The sequence below is a fragment of the Hyperoodon ampullatus genome, assembly GCF_949752795.1.
Source record: "Hyperoodon ampullatus genome assembly, chromosome: 8".
Taxonomy (NCBI): domain Eukaryota; kingdom Metazoa; phylum Chordata; class Mammalia; order Artiodactyla; family Ziphiidae; genus Hyperoodon; species Hyperoodon ampullatus.
In genome coordinates this window covers 31,204,990-31,221,462 of record NC_136921.1, presented here as the reverse complement: position 1 = coordinate 31,221,462, position 16,473 = coordinate 31,204,990, and the positions used below count along the sequence as shown (strand labels likewise).

General features: G+C 39.2%; 1 pseudogene across 1 annotated transcript; it reads left to right on the top strand.

Annotated features, from left to right (window-relative positions):
• Positions 1 to 4,078: 4,078 nt before the first annotated feature.
• On the top strand, positions 4,079 to 12,674 carry LOC307057477 (mitochondrial import inner membrane translocase subunit TIM14-like; annotated as a pseudogene). The gene is made up of 2 exons: positions 4,079 to 4,141; positions 12,307 to 12,674. The product of its transcript is annotated as a mitochondrial import inner membrane translocase subunit TIM14-like (transcript).
• The last annotated feature ends 3,799 nt before the right edge of the window (positions 12,675 to 16,473 follow it).

Here is a 16,473-nt window from a genome sequence, read left to right as displayed (position 1 = left end):
CAGTGGATAACAAAATATGGTATTTCCATATAATGTAATATTATTCAGCCATACAAAAGAATGAGATACTACATGTCACAACATAGATGAATCTGAAAACCATTATGCTAAGGGCACATAGTGTGTAATCCCATTTACATGAAACATCCAGAAGAAGCGAATCCATAGAGACAGAAAGCAGATTCGTGGTTCGCAAGGCCTGGGGAGAGGGAGGAAATGGGAAGTGATGGCTTAATGGGTTTGGGGGTGTCCTTTTGGAGTGATGAAAATACTGGAACTAGGTAGTGGCGATGGCTGCATAACATTGTGAATGTACTAAATGATACTGAATTACATACTTTAAGATGGTTAAAATGTTGAATCTTAGGTGACTTTTACCTAAAAAAGAAACACCTCAGTGGTTTTATAAAATAATTATTTCTTCTCAGTCACATATCTGTGGGTCATCTGGGGGTAAGGTGATCTAGTGTGAGCTAGGCGGGGCTTGGTTCTGGGCTACAGGTTGGATCCAGGTCACCTCACATGTCTCTCCTCCTCTCACCAGTAGGCTGGACAGGGCATATTCTCCTCACAGTGACAGCAGAAGCACCAGAGGGCACCCCAACACTCAGACACATTTAAATGGCTTGCATCCCCTTGGTCAAAACAAGTCACATGGGGCTTCCCTGGTGGCGCAGTGGTTGAGAGTCCGCCTGCCGATGCAGGGGACACAGGTTCGTGCCCCGGTCCGGGAAGATCCCACATGCCGTGGAGCAGCTAGGCCCGTGAGCCATGGCTGCTGAGCCTGCGTGTCCGGAGCCTGTGCTCCGCGGCGGGAGAGGCCACAACAGTGAGAGGTCCGCATACCGCAAAAAAAAAAAAAACAAGTCACACGGCTGAACTCAAAAACAAAGGGCAGGGAAGCACACTCCACTACTGGGGAAAGAAACTATTGATACAAAGATGAGTGACAACATGGATGAACCTGGAAGACATTATGCTAAGTGAAATTAGCCAGACACGGAAGACAAATACTATATGATCTCACTTAGATGTGAAATCTACAAAAGTCAGACTCATAGAATCAGAGAATAGAATGATGGCTGCCAGGGGCTGAGGGATGAAGGAAATGGGGAGATGCTGGTCAAAGTGTACAAGCCTTTGGTTATCAGATGAATAAGTTCTGGGAGTCTAATGTACAGCCTGGTGATTACAGTTAATAATGCCATCTTGTATACATGAAATTCACTAAAAGAGTAAATCTTAAGTGTTCTTACCACAAAATAAACAGTAACTATGTGAGATGATGAATGTGTTAATTAAGTTGATTCTGGAAATCAGTTCATAATAAATGCGCATATTAAATCATCACATTGTACACCTTTAAAAGTCACATTGTACATCCTAAATATATACAATTTTGATTTGTTAATTATACCTCAATGAAGCTGGAAATTAAAAAATAAGAATGATTTTTTTTTTAATATTTATTTATTTATTTATTTATTTATAGCTGTGTTGGGTCTTCGTTTCTGTGCGAGGGCTTTCTCCAGTTGTGGCAAGTGAGGGCCACTCTTCATCACGGTGCGTGGGGCCTCTCACTATCGCGGCCTCTCTTGTTGCAGAGCACAGGCTCCAGACACGCAGGCTCAGTAATTGTGGCTCACGGGCCTACTTGCTCCGCGGCATGTGGGGTCTTCCCAGACCAGGGCTCGAACCCGTGTCCCCTGCATTGGCAGGCAGATTCTCAACCACTGCGCCACCCGAAGGGAAGCCCAAGAATGATTTTTTTAAAGTTGAATGGTAAAACACAAAGATAAAGAAAGGAGTAAGGAATTGGGAACTTGAATGCAATCTACCTCAGCTTTTTCCCTACACAGTTGACCTCTTCACTCTTTTTTTTTTTTTTTTTTTTTTGCGATACGTGGGTCTCTCACTGTTGTGGCCTCTCCCGTTGCGGAGCACAGGCTTCGGACGCGCAGGCTCAGTGGCCATGGCTCATGGGCCCAGCCACTCCGTGGCATGTGGGATCCTCCCGGATCAGAGCACGAGCCCGTGCCCCCTGCATCGGCAGGCGGACTCTCAACCACTGCGCCACCAGGGAAGCTCGACCTCTTCACTCTTTACTCCTAAATGGCAAGAATTCCTCCATATCTTTTCCACCAGCTTTCATGATTTTTTAGAGCAAAGGGCCTCCTTCTAAGGAATGTGACCCATTTTCACTCAAGGTACTCTTATTAAATTGTACAAAACACAGATCAAAGCGAGTGTTTATAATTCAGCTGGGTTCTTCTAATGTTTAGCAGATGGAATGGATGAGTTCCAAAGCAGTTATAGGAGGCTTGGTATCAGATAGCACATTTTCAGGTGTGTAGATCTCCCCACCATACTTAGTGGCGTATTTAAAATCCCACCATCAGTCAAGGGGAAGAGAGAGGACCTGGAGGATTGTGTAGGAATTTCATGGGCCAGTCCTGGAAGCAGTAAACAACACTTCTACCTACATTCTATTGGCCAGAATTCAGTCATATGGTTGCAAATTTTATAGGTGAAAAGGAGACTGGGAAATGCAATCCAGCTGTATGCCTAAGAGGAAGAGAGAACTGGTAAAGTGAATAGTTAGCTAGTCTCTGCCATATTCTACATTAAGCTGTCTTTATTTGAATGTCAAACCACCTAAAGTTGGCTTCAGAAAAGTGCTAATCTCTTGTTTGTGGGAGTTTAGAGGACCACGTCTCCAAGGCTGGAGGAATAAAGGAAAGTCTGGCACCAGGTTTGAGGACATTGAGCAGCTAGAGAAGTAGGGACCACAATAGCATGAACAAAACTCGGCTCAAAGAAATGTAAAACTGTACCGGAACTTGAAGAAAAAGCATGTGAGGCACCAATGACCTTCAAGATTCCAATGCCTGGAATTCAAACAAGAAAACTAAGTGAGTTCTTAGAGGCAAATACCATTCAATGACAAAAGCCTTGACTTCATTTCACTCAAGTCTGCCCTGGGGAAGCAGGACTTCCGTATATGTTACAGATTTCACCATTCTATTAATGGCTTGCTCCCTAGACTTATACTGTCACCCTAAATAAATTGAAGCTTGAACAAGCAATGTAATCAAAATGATTTGGACACAAAAGTCTTTCTTCTCTTTCTTTCCCACTCCTTTTGCCCACCTCCCCCCTCATAACAGCTGACCTGAAGGAAGTAAAGGAAAAGCTAGGCTGAGGATGCTGTTAACACCTCCAAGGTCAATGAAAGACAAAATGAATTCAAAAATTATACTTCCAAAGTACTCATCATACTTTCCCAAGCTGGCAAGTTCCTTCTTTCTAGACAATGACCCGGGCTTCCCCCCTGAAATTTCAAGCGGGTTGCTATTTCCACCTCTCTCAACTGGAGGCTTTATTATCTTAAGGTGAGAAAAGTTTCTTCAGCAGAAGTCTGCCTGGGAGAGAAATCCGAGTGATTTAAGCAGTGCTGATGTGTACTGGAGATGGAAGAGAATCCCCAGCTGCCACATCGGAAAGAAAAAATGTAAACTCAGATGCATTTATTAAGGTAGGTTGGATATCTGTTCAGCCAACCCTCTTTTTTTTTTTCACTCTCAGATACTATTGTAATGAAAGCCACCACAAGTTCTCAGCAAATCACAGCTTCGAAGGAAAATGTCAATCCCTATCAAACCCCAGTGAATTGCCGCAGCTGATGGAAATCTAAATTCATCAGTTACTTTCCCCATTTCCCCCTCCATCCGCTCCAACCAACTGCCTCCTCCTCCAACTCACCCAAGAGTGCAGGAACAGAGATGCAAATCAATGCCTGCGGGACATCCCATCAGACAATGGGAAGGTCTAAAGAAAGGTTAAAGCAGAAAGTGAACGAAATTTATAGACTTAGCATTAAAATCTTAAAGGACCTTAGGAGCAGCAATGAATCTGATGTTAGGAAAGGCAGGAGCTGCCAGAGGCCATGGCAGGAAGGCCTGACACGGGCCATAAATCTAAGATTAAGAGCAGAAAAAATATAGGCTTCTTTTCAGGCTGAGGCAGCACGATGCAAAGATTCCAACCTGGACTTGAAAAGAGGCAAGGCCACAGAGGCATGGTGGGGAAGAAGCAGACCGGGACTGCAAATAAGGAACTAAAAGAGGAGCAGATCGTGTGGGTGGGAGCGGGGAGCCAGCTTGGGCCTGCAGAGGCCGGCAACAAAGACACCAGCAACACACATATGGCTGTGGGGGGAGCTTGAAACTGATCCCCAAAGAAAGAAACAGAAAAGCTGTGGTTGCTCCTTGTTGCATCTATGAGATGGAATGCAGACGAACCTTGTAAGCGACCAGAATCAACACGAAAAGCCAGGCAGCTGAGGGCAAAACAAGGTTGTGGAGGGGTCAGAAGATTGGGGGTGGGAGGGTCGGAAGATTGGGGGTGGGAGGGTCGGAAGACTGGCGGTGGGGAGCTTGGGAAAGGCAGCAGTATCCAATGGTTATGACACAAGCTGGGCAGCCAAGAACTCCCAGGGTTGTCGTGAATTTTCATTCACTCATTCTATGTATTTTGGGGTTTTGTTTTTGTTTCTTTCAATTATGCCCTCTGGGGCCCAAATATACTACATTAAGACACTAATTAAAATGCATAAAACCATTGCAACTGAAAATAACATACCATGAATTATTACGAAAATGCCGAGCTCCAAGTGGCCTTCCCACTGGGACAGGGCTCACTGGAAACACAAAGTTGGCACCACTTTGATTGCCAGGGCTCACACCAGCTTCACCCACTTCCTAGGGTGAGGCATTCTTTTCTCTGCCTCAGTTTCCCCCAGAGGAAAAGAAATAAGGAAATCTCTTTCACAGTTCACAATCAGCAGGAAAGGACTGATTGAATTAATATCTTCACAGTACATTTCAAACCTTTGAAATTAAGTTATTTTTAATGTTAAATAAATATATACCCAACTCACTTATATAATGTAACTCTTTCAGTGTTTTAAAATATAAAAATCAATATAGTTTTTCCATGTCTGACATCCCTCTCCACTCCATTTACTTTCTATATTCTACATTTCTTCTCTTTGGCTTTCCTAATGGCTTTCCCCTACTTACCAAATTTCTGTCCACTTTTATTTCCTAGTGTCCATCATCTCTCTCCTTTCTGCCATTCGACTCTCCTCAATTTCTCACTTCTCCTATTTGTCTTGGAAACTAGAGTGCACCTCATATGCAATGTCATTTCATAGGTGAGTACATATGGTCATTAATATTCATTAGTTTTCTTAATCTCTAGTAAAAATAGAATAAAACATGCTACCTTTCCGTGTGTCAGACTAGTTGATTACCAGAATATATATTTAAATTATAAGACTCTCCTTCTAGAGAGAACCTAGAGGTCAGAAAGCTCTGGGTGGTTGGTGCTTTCCTTGGACAAACCAAGGAAAAGGGAAATCAGCAAAGTTAAGAGATAATCTTGGGGGAGAAATATAAGGCTCAAAGTGATCAGCAAAACTATAGCCTTCAGCAGTGAATTCACCAAAGTGATGATCATCTTTTCACATCCTAGACTCACCAGCAGATCAAAGGGATTTCTACAAAAGTTAAGAATCTTAGACTTTAGAACCTAACTTGCAGTGTTTCGTGTTGCCTGTAAAAAGTCAATCTGGATCAGGAAAAGAACTGGCTGTTATGACTCACACCCCGCATGTACTATGTTAAAACCCAGAAAGAAGCCAAAATGTCTCTGTAAAAGATAAAGGCTGTGTAAAGAGTAAAAAATAAAGAGATGGAAAACTAAACACCATCTCAGATGTAAGGATATTCAGATATTTAGGACCTCCCATAAGAAATAACTTCTTTTTTTTCTTAAGTCAATGGAGCCATAAATAAATGAACTTAATCTGACTTCTAACTAGCTCATTTGGTGAAAAGCTAGTGGACTAGAAGTTTATTTGCAGAACTGGGATCTTTCAGCAGCTCAATAACAGGCTTCCTGTTTGACTTTGCACAAGTTATTCAACTACTTGATATCTAAAGTTACTCATCTGTAACACGAGTAAAACAATATGATAGCCATGTTATTTTTGGCTCTTGGGCTGCTCCCAACCTTGAATGTGTAACTGAATCTCACAGAGGAATTTCACAAAATTAATGAATATCTACAAATGCTGAAGGGCCTCAGGTCAATGTTGACTTCATGGAGTTATAACTATAGAGTAGCTGTTAATAGCCCTAGTGCCACCACCTTCTCTCCTAATCATTACAATTTCTGTCTGGTGTGTCCCTTCTGTTTAAGAATCCATCTGTCCCTCCCCTCCTAGAAGACTTTCTCTCCATTCCACCATCCATCTGAGCCCTTACCACAGCTTTCCTCTAGAATGCATAAGAGACCTTGTTGACCTTGACTTGCCCCTGCTTCCTCTCTCTTTAACACCTTATAAGCTGGCTTCTGTCCAGTGCTCTATATAGTTTTCTTTGTGTCAAACTCAATAGTTCTCTGATGTACAAATTTTCCTACAAAGATGTGTTCTTCTCACGACTTTTACTGGTGCTGTGAAGGTTGATGTCTAGACTTCAGAGATGCTTCCATGTAGTAGATCACCTCCAACCTTTCTGGTGACTCCTTGGCAAATTCTTATTTCTCTTCCTGCCCAACGATCATCCTTTCTAATTCTTTCTAATAAATGGTTCACCTAATCATGTACTTTTTCTATTAACTGTCTGTATAATCTCCAGCTTCTGTTCTTTATCTCTTTTAGATCTGTAGCATGAATTCTGTTGAAGATACATGTGTCACTTATCCATTGTCACGATAGTAATGCATAACAAACCACCTTAAAACTTAGTGGTCTAGAGGGGAGACCTTCAAGGTGACAGAGGAGTAATACAGGGAGATCACCTTCCTCCCCACAAATACATCAGAAATACATCTACATGTGGAACAACTTCTACAGAACACCTACTGAATGCTGCCAAAAGACCTGAGACTTCCCAAAAGATTTTTTTTTTTTTCCTTTTTCTCTTTTTGTGAGTGTGTATGTGTATGCTTCTTGGTGTGATTTTGTCTGTATAGCTTTGCTTTTACCATTTGTCCTAGGTTTCTGTCTGTCCGTTTTTGTTTTTTTTAGTATAGTCTTTAGCACTTGTTATCATTGGTGGATTTGTTTTTTGGTTTGGTTGCTCTCTTCTTTCTTTCTTTTTTCTTTTTTTAATTACTTTTTTATTCTTAATAATTTTTAATTTTTATTTTAATAACTATTTCTTTTTATTTTATTTCTTTTTATTTTATTTTTTCTTTGTTTATTTCTTTCTTTTTTTCTCCCTTTTCTTCTGAGCCATGAGGCTGACAGGGTCTTGGTGCTCCGGCTGGGTGTCAGGCCTGTGCCTCCGAGGTGGGAGAGTCAAGTTCAGGACATTGGTCCACAGAGACCTCCCAGTTCCACGTACTATCAAACAGAGAAAGCTCTCCAAGAGATCTCCATCTCAGCGCTAAGACCCAGCTCCACTCAACAACCAGCAAGCTACAGTGCTGGACACCCTACGCCAAACAACTAGCAACACAGGAAAGCAACCCCAACCATTAGCAGAGAGGCTGCCTAAAATCATAATAAGGTCACAGACACACCAAAATACACCACCAGATATGGTCCTGCCCACCAGAAAGACAAGATCCACCCACATCCACCAGAACACAGGCACCTGTCCCCTCCACCAGTAAAACCTACACAATCCAGTGAACCAACCTTAGCCACTAGAGGCAGACACCAAAAACAACAGGAACAACAAATGTGCAGTGAAAAGGAGACCCCAAACACAGTAAGTTAAGCAAAATGAGAAGGCAGAGAAACACACAGCAGATGAAGGAACAAAGTAAAAATGCATCAGACTTAACAAATGAAGAGGAAATAGGCAGTCTACCTTAATAAGAATTCAGAGCAATGATAGTAAAGATAATCCAAAATCTTGGAAACAGAATGGAGAAAATACAAGAAACATTTAAACAGGGACCTAGAAGAACTAAAAAGCAAACAAACAATGATGAACAACACAATAAATGAAATTAAAAATTCTCTAGAAGGAATCAATAGCAGAATAACTGAGACAGAAGAACAGGTAAGTGACCTGGAAGATAAAATGGTGGAAATAACTACTGCAGAGCAGAATAAAGAAAAAAGAATGAAAAGAATTGAGTACAGTCTCAGAGACCTCTGGGACAACATTAAACACACCAACATTTGAATTATAGGGGTCCTAGAAGAGAAAGAAAAAAAGAAAAGGACTGAGAAAGTATTTGAAGAGATTATAGTGGAAAACTTCCCTGATATAGGAAAGGAAATAGTAAATTAAGTCCAGGAAGTGCAAAGAGTCCCATACAGGATAAAGCCAAGGAGAAACATGCCAAGACACATATTAATCAAACTATCAAAAATTAACTACAAAAAAATATTAAAAGCAGCAAGGGAAAAACAACAAATATCATACAAGGGAATCCCCGTAAGGATAACAGCTGATCTTTCAGCAGAAACTCTGCAAGCCAGAAGAGAGTGGCAAAACATATTTAAAGTGATGAATGGGGAAAACCTAAAACCACAATTACTTTTCCCAGCAAGGATCTCATTCAGATTCTATGGAGAAATTAAAATCTTTACAAACAAGCAAAAGCTAAGAGAATTCAGCACCACCAAACCAGCTTTACAACAAATGCTAAAGGAACTTCGCTAGGCAGGAAACACAAGAGAAGGAAAACACCTACAATAACAAACCCAAAACAATTAAGAAAATGGTAATAGGAACATACATATTGATAATTACCTTAAATGTAAATGGATTAAGTGCTGCCACCAAAAGACATAGACTGGCTGAATGGATACAAAAACAAGACCCATATATATGCTGTCTACAAGAGACATACTTCAGACCTAGGGACACATACAGACTGAAAGTGAGGGGATGGAAAAAGATATTCCATACAAACGGAAAACAAAAGAAAGCTGGAGTAACAATTCTCATATCAGACAAAATAGACTTTAAAATAAGTTCTATTACAAGAGACAAAGAAGGACACTACATAATGATCAAGGGATCGATCCAAGAAGAAGATGTAACAATTGTAAATATTTATGCACCCAACATAGGAGCACCTTGATACATAAGGCAAATGCTAACAGCCCTAAAAGGGGAAATTGACAGTAACACAATCATAGTAGGGGACTTTAACACCCCACTTTCACCAATGGACAGATCATCCAAAATGCAAATAAATAAGGAAGCACAAGCTTTAAATGATACATTAAACAAGATGGACTTAATTGATATTTATGTGACATTCCATCCAAAAAAAAAAACAGAATACACTTTCTTCTCAAGTGTTCATGGAATATTCTGCAGGATAGATCATATCTTGGGTCATAAATCAAGCCTTGGTAAATTTAAGAAAATTGAAATCATATCAAGTATCTTTTCTGACCACAACACTATGAGACTAGATATCAATTACAGGAAAAAATCTGTTAAAAATACAAACACATGGAGGTTAAACAATACGTTACTTAATAACCAAGAGATCACTGGAGGAATCAAAGAGGAAATTAAAAAATAACTAGAAACAAATGACAGTGAAAACACGACCACCCAAAACCTATGGGATGCAACAAAAGCAGTTCTAAGAGGTAAAATTATAGCAATATAATCCTACCTCAAGAAACAAGAAAAACCTCAAATAAACAACCTAACCTTACATCTAAAGCAATTAGAGAAAGAAACACACACAAAAAAACCCCAAGGTTACCAGAAGGAAAGAAATCATAAATATCAGATCAGAAATAAATGAAAAAGAAATAAAGGAAACGATAGCAAAGATCAATAAAAATAAAAGCTGGTTCTTTGAGAAGATAAATAAAATTGATAAACCATTAGCCAGACTCATCACGAAAAAAAAGGAGAAGCTCAAATCAATAGAATTAGAAATGAAAAAGGAGAAGTAACAACTGACACTGCAGAAATACAAAGGATCATGACAGGTTACTACAAGCAAATCTATGCCAATAAAATGGACAACCTGGAAGAAATGGACAAATTCTTAAAAAAGAACAACCTTCCAAGACTGAACCAGGAAGACATAGAAAATATAAACAGACCAATCACAAGCACTGAAATTGAGACTGTGATTAAAAATCTTCCAACAAACAAAAACCTGGGACCAGAAGGCTTCACAGGTGAATTTTATCAAACATTTAGAGAAGAGCTAACACCTATCCTTCTCCAAACTCTTCCAAAATATAGCAGAGGGAGGAACACACCCAAACTCATTCTACGAGGCCACCATCACCCTGATACCAAAACCAGACAAATATGCCACAAAGAAAGAAAACTACAGGCCAATATCACTGATGAACATAGATACAAAAATCCTCAACAAAATGCTAGCAAACAGACTCCAACAGCACATTAAAAGGATCATACACCATGATCAAGTGTGGTTTATCCCAGGAATGCAAGGATTCTTCAATATATGCAAATCAATCAACGTGATAAAACATACTAACAGATTGAAAGAGAAAAACCATATGATCATCTCAATAGATGCATAAAAAGCTTTCAGATACAACACCCATTTATGATAAAAACCCTCCAGAAAGTAGGCATAGAGGGAACTTACCTCAATATAATAAAGGCCATATATGACAAACCCAACATCATTCTCAATGGGGAAAAACTGAAACCATTTCCTCTAAGATTAGGAAAGAGACAAGGTTGTCCACTCTCACCACTATTATTCAACATAGTTTTGGAAGTTTTAGCTATGGCAATCAGAGAAGAAAAAAGAAATAAAAGGAATCCAAATGGGGAAAAAAGAAGTAAATCTGTCACTGTTTGCAGATGACATGGTACTATACACAGAGAATCCTAAAGATGCTACCAGAAAGCTACTAGAGTGAATCAATGAATCTGGTAGAGTAGCAGGATATAAAATTAATGCACAGAAAGCTCTTGCATTCCTATACACTAATGACGAAAAATCTGAAAGAGAAATTAAGGAAACACTCACATTTACCATTGCAACAAAAAGAATAAAATACCTAGGAATAAACATACCTAAGGAGACAAAAGACCTGTATGCAGAAAACTATAAGACACTGATGAAAGAAATTAAAGATGATACAAATAGATGGAGAGATGTACCATGTTCTTGGATTGGAAGAATCAACACTGTGAAAATGACTATATGACCCAAAGCAATCTACAGATTCAATGCAATCCCTATCAAACCACCAATGGCATTTTTCACAGAACTAAAACAAACAATTTCACAATTTGTATGGAAACACAAAAGACCCCGAATAGCCAAAGCAATCTTGAGAAAGAAAAATAGAGCTAGAGGAATCAGGCTCCTGGACTTCAGACTATACTACAAAGCTACAGTAATCAAGACAGTATGGTACTGGCACAAAAACAGAAATATAGATCAATGGAACAGGATAGAAAGCCCAGAGATAAACCCACGCACATATGGTCACCTTATCTTTGATAAAGGAGGCAAGAATATACAATGGAGAAAAGACAGCCTCTTTAACAAGTGGTGTTGGGAAAACTGGACAGCTACATGTAAAAGAATGAAATTAGAACACTCCCTAACACCATACACAAAAATAAACTCAAAATGGATTAAAGACCTAAATGTAAGGCCGGACACTATAAAACTCTTAGAGGAAAACATAGGCAGAACACTCTATGACATAAATCACAGCAAGATCCTTTTTGACCCACCTCCTAGAGAAATGGAAATAAAACCAAAAATAAACAAATGGGACCTAATGAAACGTCAAAGCTTTTGCACAACAAAGGAAACCATAAACAAGACGAAAAGACAACCCTCAGAATGGGAGAAAATATTTGCATATGAAGCAACTGACAAAGGATTAATCTCTAAAATGTACAAGCAGCTCATGCCACTCAATATCAAAAAAAACAGGGAGTGGTGTTGTGATGAATTGGTCAATTGGGATTGCCATGTATACACTGATGTGTATAAAATTGATGACTAATAAGAACCTGCTGTATAAAAATATAAATTAAATTAAATTCAAAAAAAGTTATATTACCCTATATATATGTATAATATATATATATATATCAAAAAAACAAACAACCCAATCCAAAAATGGGCAGAAGACCTAAATAGACATTTCTCCAAAGAAGATATACAGATTGCCAACAAACACATGAAAGGATACTCAACATCACTAATCATTAGAGAAATGCAAATCAAAACTACAATGAGGGTGGTAGAAGTGTAGAATTGGTGGGGTGGGATGAACCGTGCTCCTGGTGGAAGCAGAGGAGCCGAGCGGGAACCATTGCCAGTACAGTGGTAGCAGTTGGATTGACCATTGCTGCTGCAGGATATGCAGCCCGTTATGCTTTGCAAGACTTGAAGCATATGGAGCCTCAAGTGAAACAAGTTTTACAAAGTCTACCGAAATCTGCCTTCAGTGGTGGCTAATACAGAGGTGGGTTTGAACCCAAAATGACAAAACGGGAATCAGCATTAATACTAGGTGTAAGCCCTACTGCCAATAAGGGAAAAATAGATACACTCATTGACGAATTATGCTTTTAAATCACCCAGACAAGGGAGGATCTCCTTATACAGCAGCCAAAATCAATGAAGCTAAAGATTTACTAGAAGGTGAAGCTAAAAAATGAAGTAAATGTATGATGAATTTTAAGTTCTTACTCATTTATGTATATGAGTACCAGCTTTTTATAATAAAAGGCTGCAAAGCTACACATTTTAAAAATTGGCATAAGCTAAATCAAAGCCTTCATATAAACTTGAGGATTTAAAATCAGATTATAGAATATTTGTAGGTCAATACTGAATAATTATGGATAAATGCATGCCATTTGAAGTGTTGTTCATTAAAAAAAAAACTACAATGAGGTGTCACCCCACATCAGTCAGAATGGCCATTATCAAAAAATCTACAAACAATAAATGCTGGAGAGAGTGTGGAGTAAAGGGAACCCTCTTGCACTGTTGGTGGGAATGTAAATTGATACAGCCACTATGGAGAACAGTATGGAGGTTCCTTAAAAAACTACAAATAGAACTACCATACACCCAGCAATCCCACTACTGGGCATATACCCTGAGAAAACCATAATTCAAAGAGAGTCATGTACCACAATGTTCATTGCAGCTCAATTTACAATAGCCAGGACATGGAAGCAACCTAAGTGTCCATCGACAGATGAATGGATAAGGAAGTTGTGGCACATATATACAATGGAATATTACTCAGCCATAAAAAGAAATGAAAATGAGTTATTTGTAGTGAGGTGGATGGACCTAGAGTCTGTCATACAGAGTGAAGTAAGTCAGAAAGAGAAAAACAAATACCATATGCTAACGTATATATGGAATCTAAAAAAAAAAAAAAAGGTTCTGAAGAACCTAGGGGCAGGACAGGAGTAAAGACGCAGAGGTAGAGAATGGACTTGAAGACATGGGGAGTGGGAAGCGTAAGCTGGGACGAAGTGAGAGAGTGGCATGGACATATACACACTACCAAATGTAAAATAGATAGCTAGTGGGAAGCAGCCGCATAGCACAGGGAGATCAGCTCCGTGCTTTGTGACCACCTAGACGGGTGGGATACGGAGGGTAGGAGGTAGATGCAAGAGGGAGGAGATATGGGAATATATGTATACATATAGCTGATTCACTTTATAAAGCAGAAACTAACACACCATTGTAAAGCACTTATACTCCAATAAAGATGTTTTAAAAAATCTATAAAAAAATAAACTTAGTGATCTAAAATACTAACCAATTTTTATTGCTTGTGAGTATATGAGTGCTCTGAGTAGTTTTGTGATGTGGGCCTGACTTGATTGATCCCAGTTAGGTGTGTTCATACATCTGCCATCTTCCCAATCATTCTACCACAACACCTCAGCATAAATGTCCTGCTGTCAGATCAGGCCACACAAAGAAAAAGATAATCTTTTTGCCTGGTCCTTTGGGCAACACTATCATAATTCCAAGACCCTAAGCTCCCTACACTTTAGAAATTTAAAATCATCATTCAGCCTATCTCAAATTTTCAGCATTATCTCAATTTTTGTTTTCTCCTTATCACATCCTGCCCAGGCTCTTGGAATCATTTCTTTACAAACCTCCACATTTCCAGGGATCCATCATCCCTACATTCCCCTCCTGTGAGAGTCACTTTGACCCTCTTAGTCTCTTGTAAAAATTTCTGCTCTTGCTCCCGTCCCTCCACAAACATTTGCATATATATGCACAGGTTGGTGTACCACATCTTAAAATTAGAAGGAAAAGGGAATCAATAGCAGAATGTTTTTAAAAATGAAAAATAAACAAAAAAATAAAAATTAAATTAAATGACACAATAGTTGAAATCCATTTTATCTATTTCTTCCAATTGAGCCAAATCCTGGAAAACTCTGAAAATGACATATTTACCATCTTCAGTCCATTCACTCATGCTGTATATCCATTGCTGACTACTTATAATAAACATACATGATTGTTGGAAAACTCATAAATCCAGACCTTGTTGATATGGCTAGTGTCAAAATTAATCATCTCTTCTCAAGCAACATAGTTTTCCCTTTGTTAACTTCATTAGAGCCCTTGAGCAAAATAAAATGTGCCCGGATTTTCAAAAGTATGTCTGGAAATTATAACAAGACCCAAAGTCAGTCAGTAATTTCTGGATCTAAAGCCTGTAGTTGAGGTATAATGTCCTATTTGGCTAAAAAAGGAACCATTTTTCATGAATTTGCTCACATTTATTTTCAATCCTTGCTTGCTGTTTTGCCAAAAATGGCTGCATCTCTAACCTTATCTCTTTTTAAGCCCATTTCTAGAAGGCAGGAGCTTAGTCCCCACCACACTTCTCCAAGCTTCCCCACAATGCGTGGCATGTAGTTGGAACTTAATCGGTATTTACTCTTTATAATGATAGTGTGGAGCTCATTTCAAACAGACCACCCTTTTGTCAGTGGACTTCACAAAAGCAGAAGCTTATAATAGAAAAGTGAGGTCTTTTGAACATCTGGAATAAATGCCAAGACACTGGTCTAAACACTCTTCTCTGAAGATTCAGATTTGTCTTTCTTTTAAGCTTGTATGTGTGTGTTATAGCTATTGTTCTTGAAAAACCAATGTCTGATGCTTTTTCTTTGGATTTGTTTACACTCATAGCCTTAAACTAAATTTAAAACCTTAACAGCTGCTCCTTATTCTTTGTTTGAAACTTCAGTTCCCTTTACACTTTAAGCTTCTTCACCCTGTGTCTTTTACAGCCTCATCTTCCAGGTCTCATGGCCAACACTGAAGATCCTTGGAGGGAGGACCCCTCATCCCACTGATTTTGTTCAGCATAAGACTAGCTCTTTGCCCTCTTTGTTTTCCATGGCTCAGTCATTCTAGACCATCATATGTCATCGTAAATACTGTTTCCATCTACATATTTTCAGGTACCCTGTGTCCACTCTTGGGGGACCAATCAATCCTCTTTGGTTTTCTTCAGTTACTGAATCTGGCCATTGATATCTAGTTTTCTCTCCTGTTGTCAGTATGGAGCCAATCAGACCAGAGAATCATATTAACCAAACAAGAGAGTAGCACCAGGGTTAGAAAGGGCTAAAGTTCTCAGGTTGGTTTTCTTTTATATCTCCCCATTCGTAACATATAACTCCTAGTAAGTGGACTTCAATCCCCATATTTTACAAAGTTCCCTCTGACACAGTTCACCTCAGCGCTCTCCTCTCCTCTTTCCCACAAACTCTTGAGGCCCTAGAAAGTCTTCTTTCAATCCATATAGACAAGCAGTTCCACTTATTAGTTTGATCCAATGCCAAGTTACTTTTCTGAAACACTTTCAGTCTGCATTATAAGCCAACACTCCCACGAGAGCTGGCCTGCTTCCTTCCCACACTGATGGTGTGAGAGGGGAAAAAAAACACCCCCCACATCAGAGAACAATCCCACTCAGGTCTGGGATTGGTTGAGAGATAAGGCAGGGTGTGGTTCTGAGTCAGCTGCTCAGCTCTTCTACCTATCCTTTTTACACTACAAAGTGGAATAAATGATGAACAGGAAAATTAAGCAAATCGAACAAAATGAGTGAAATGAGCTTGTCTGTCCACATGCTAATCCGCATGGTGATAGGGAGCAATTTCAAATCAGATGTGAGCAGTAGCCAAAACTATTAGTAGGTTGGGAAATGGAGTGCATCAAGGATCAGATTTATAAAACAGTACTCTTTCGCCAAACCTCTGAAATTCTAAACAAAAATAACACTCAGATACATTGAAAAGACCAAACCAAAGCATCTGGTTTCCTTAGGTGGTGTACATAGCAGGAGAAATGTTGGCAGAACATTTGATTACCATAAAAGAGACAGTTATGCAGAAACCACATTAGAGTAAACTCAACCAAAACAAAGTCAAATGTTTGAACTGTTTTGAA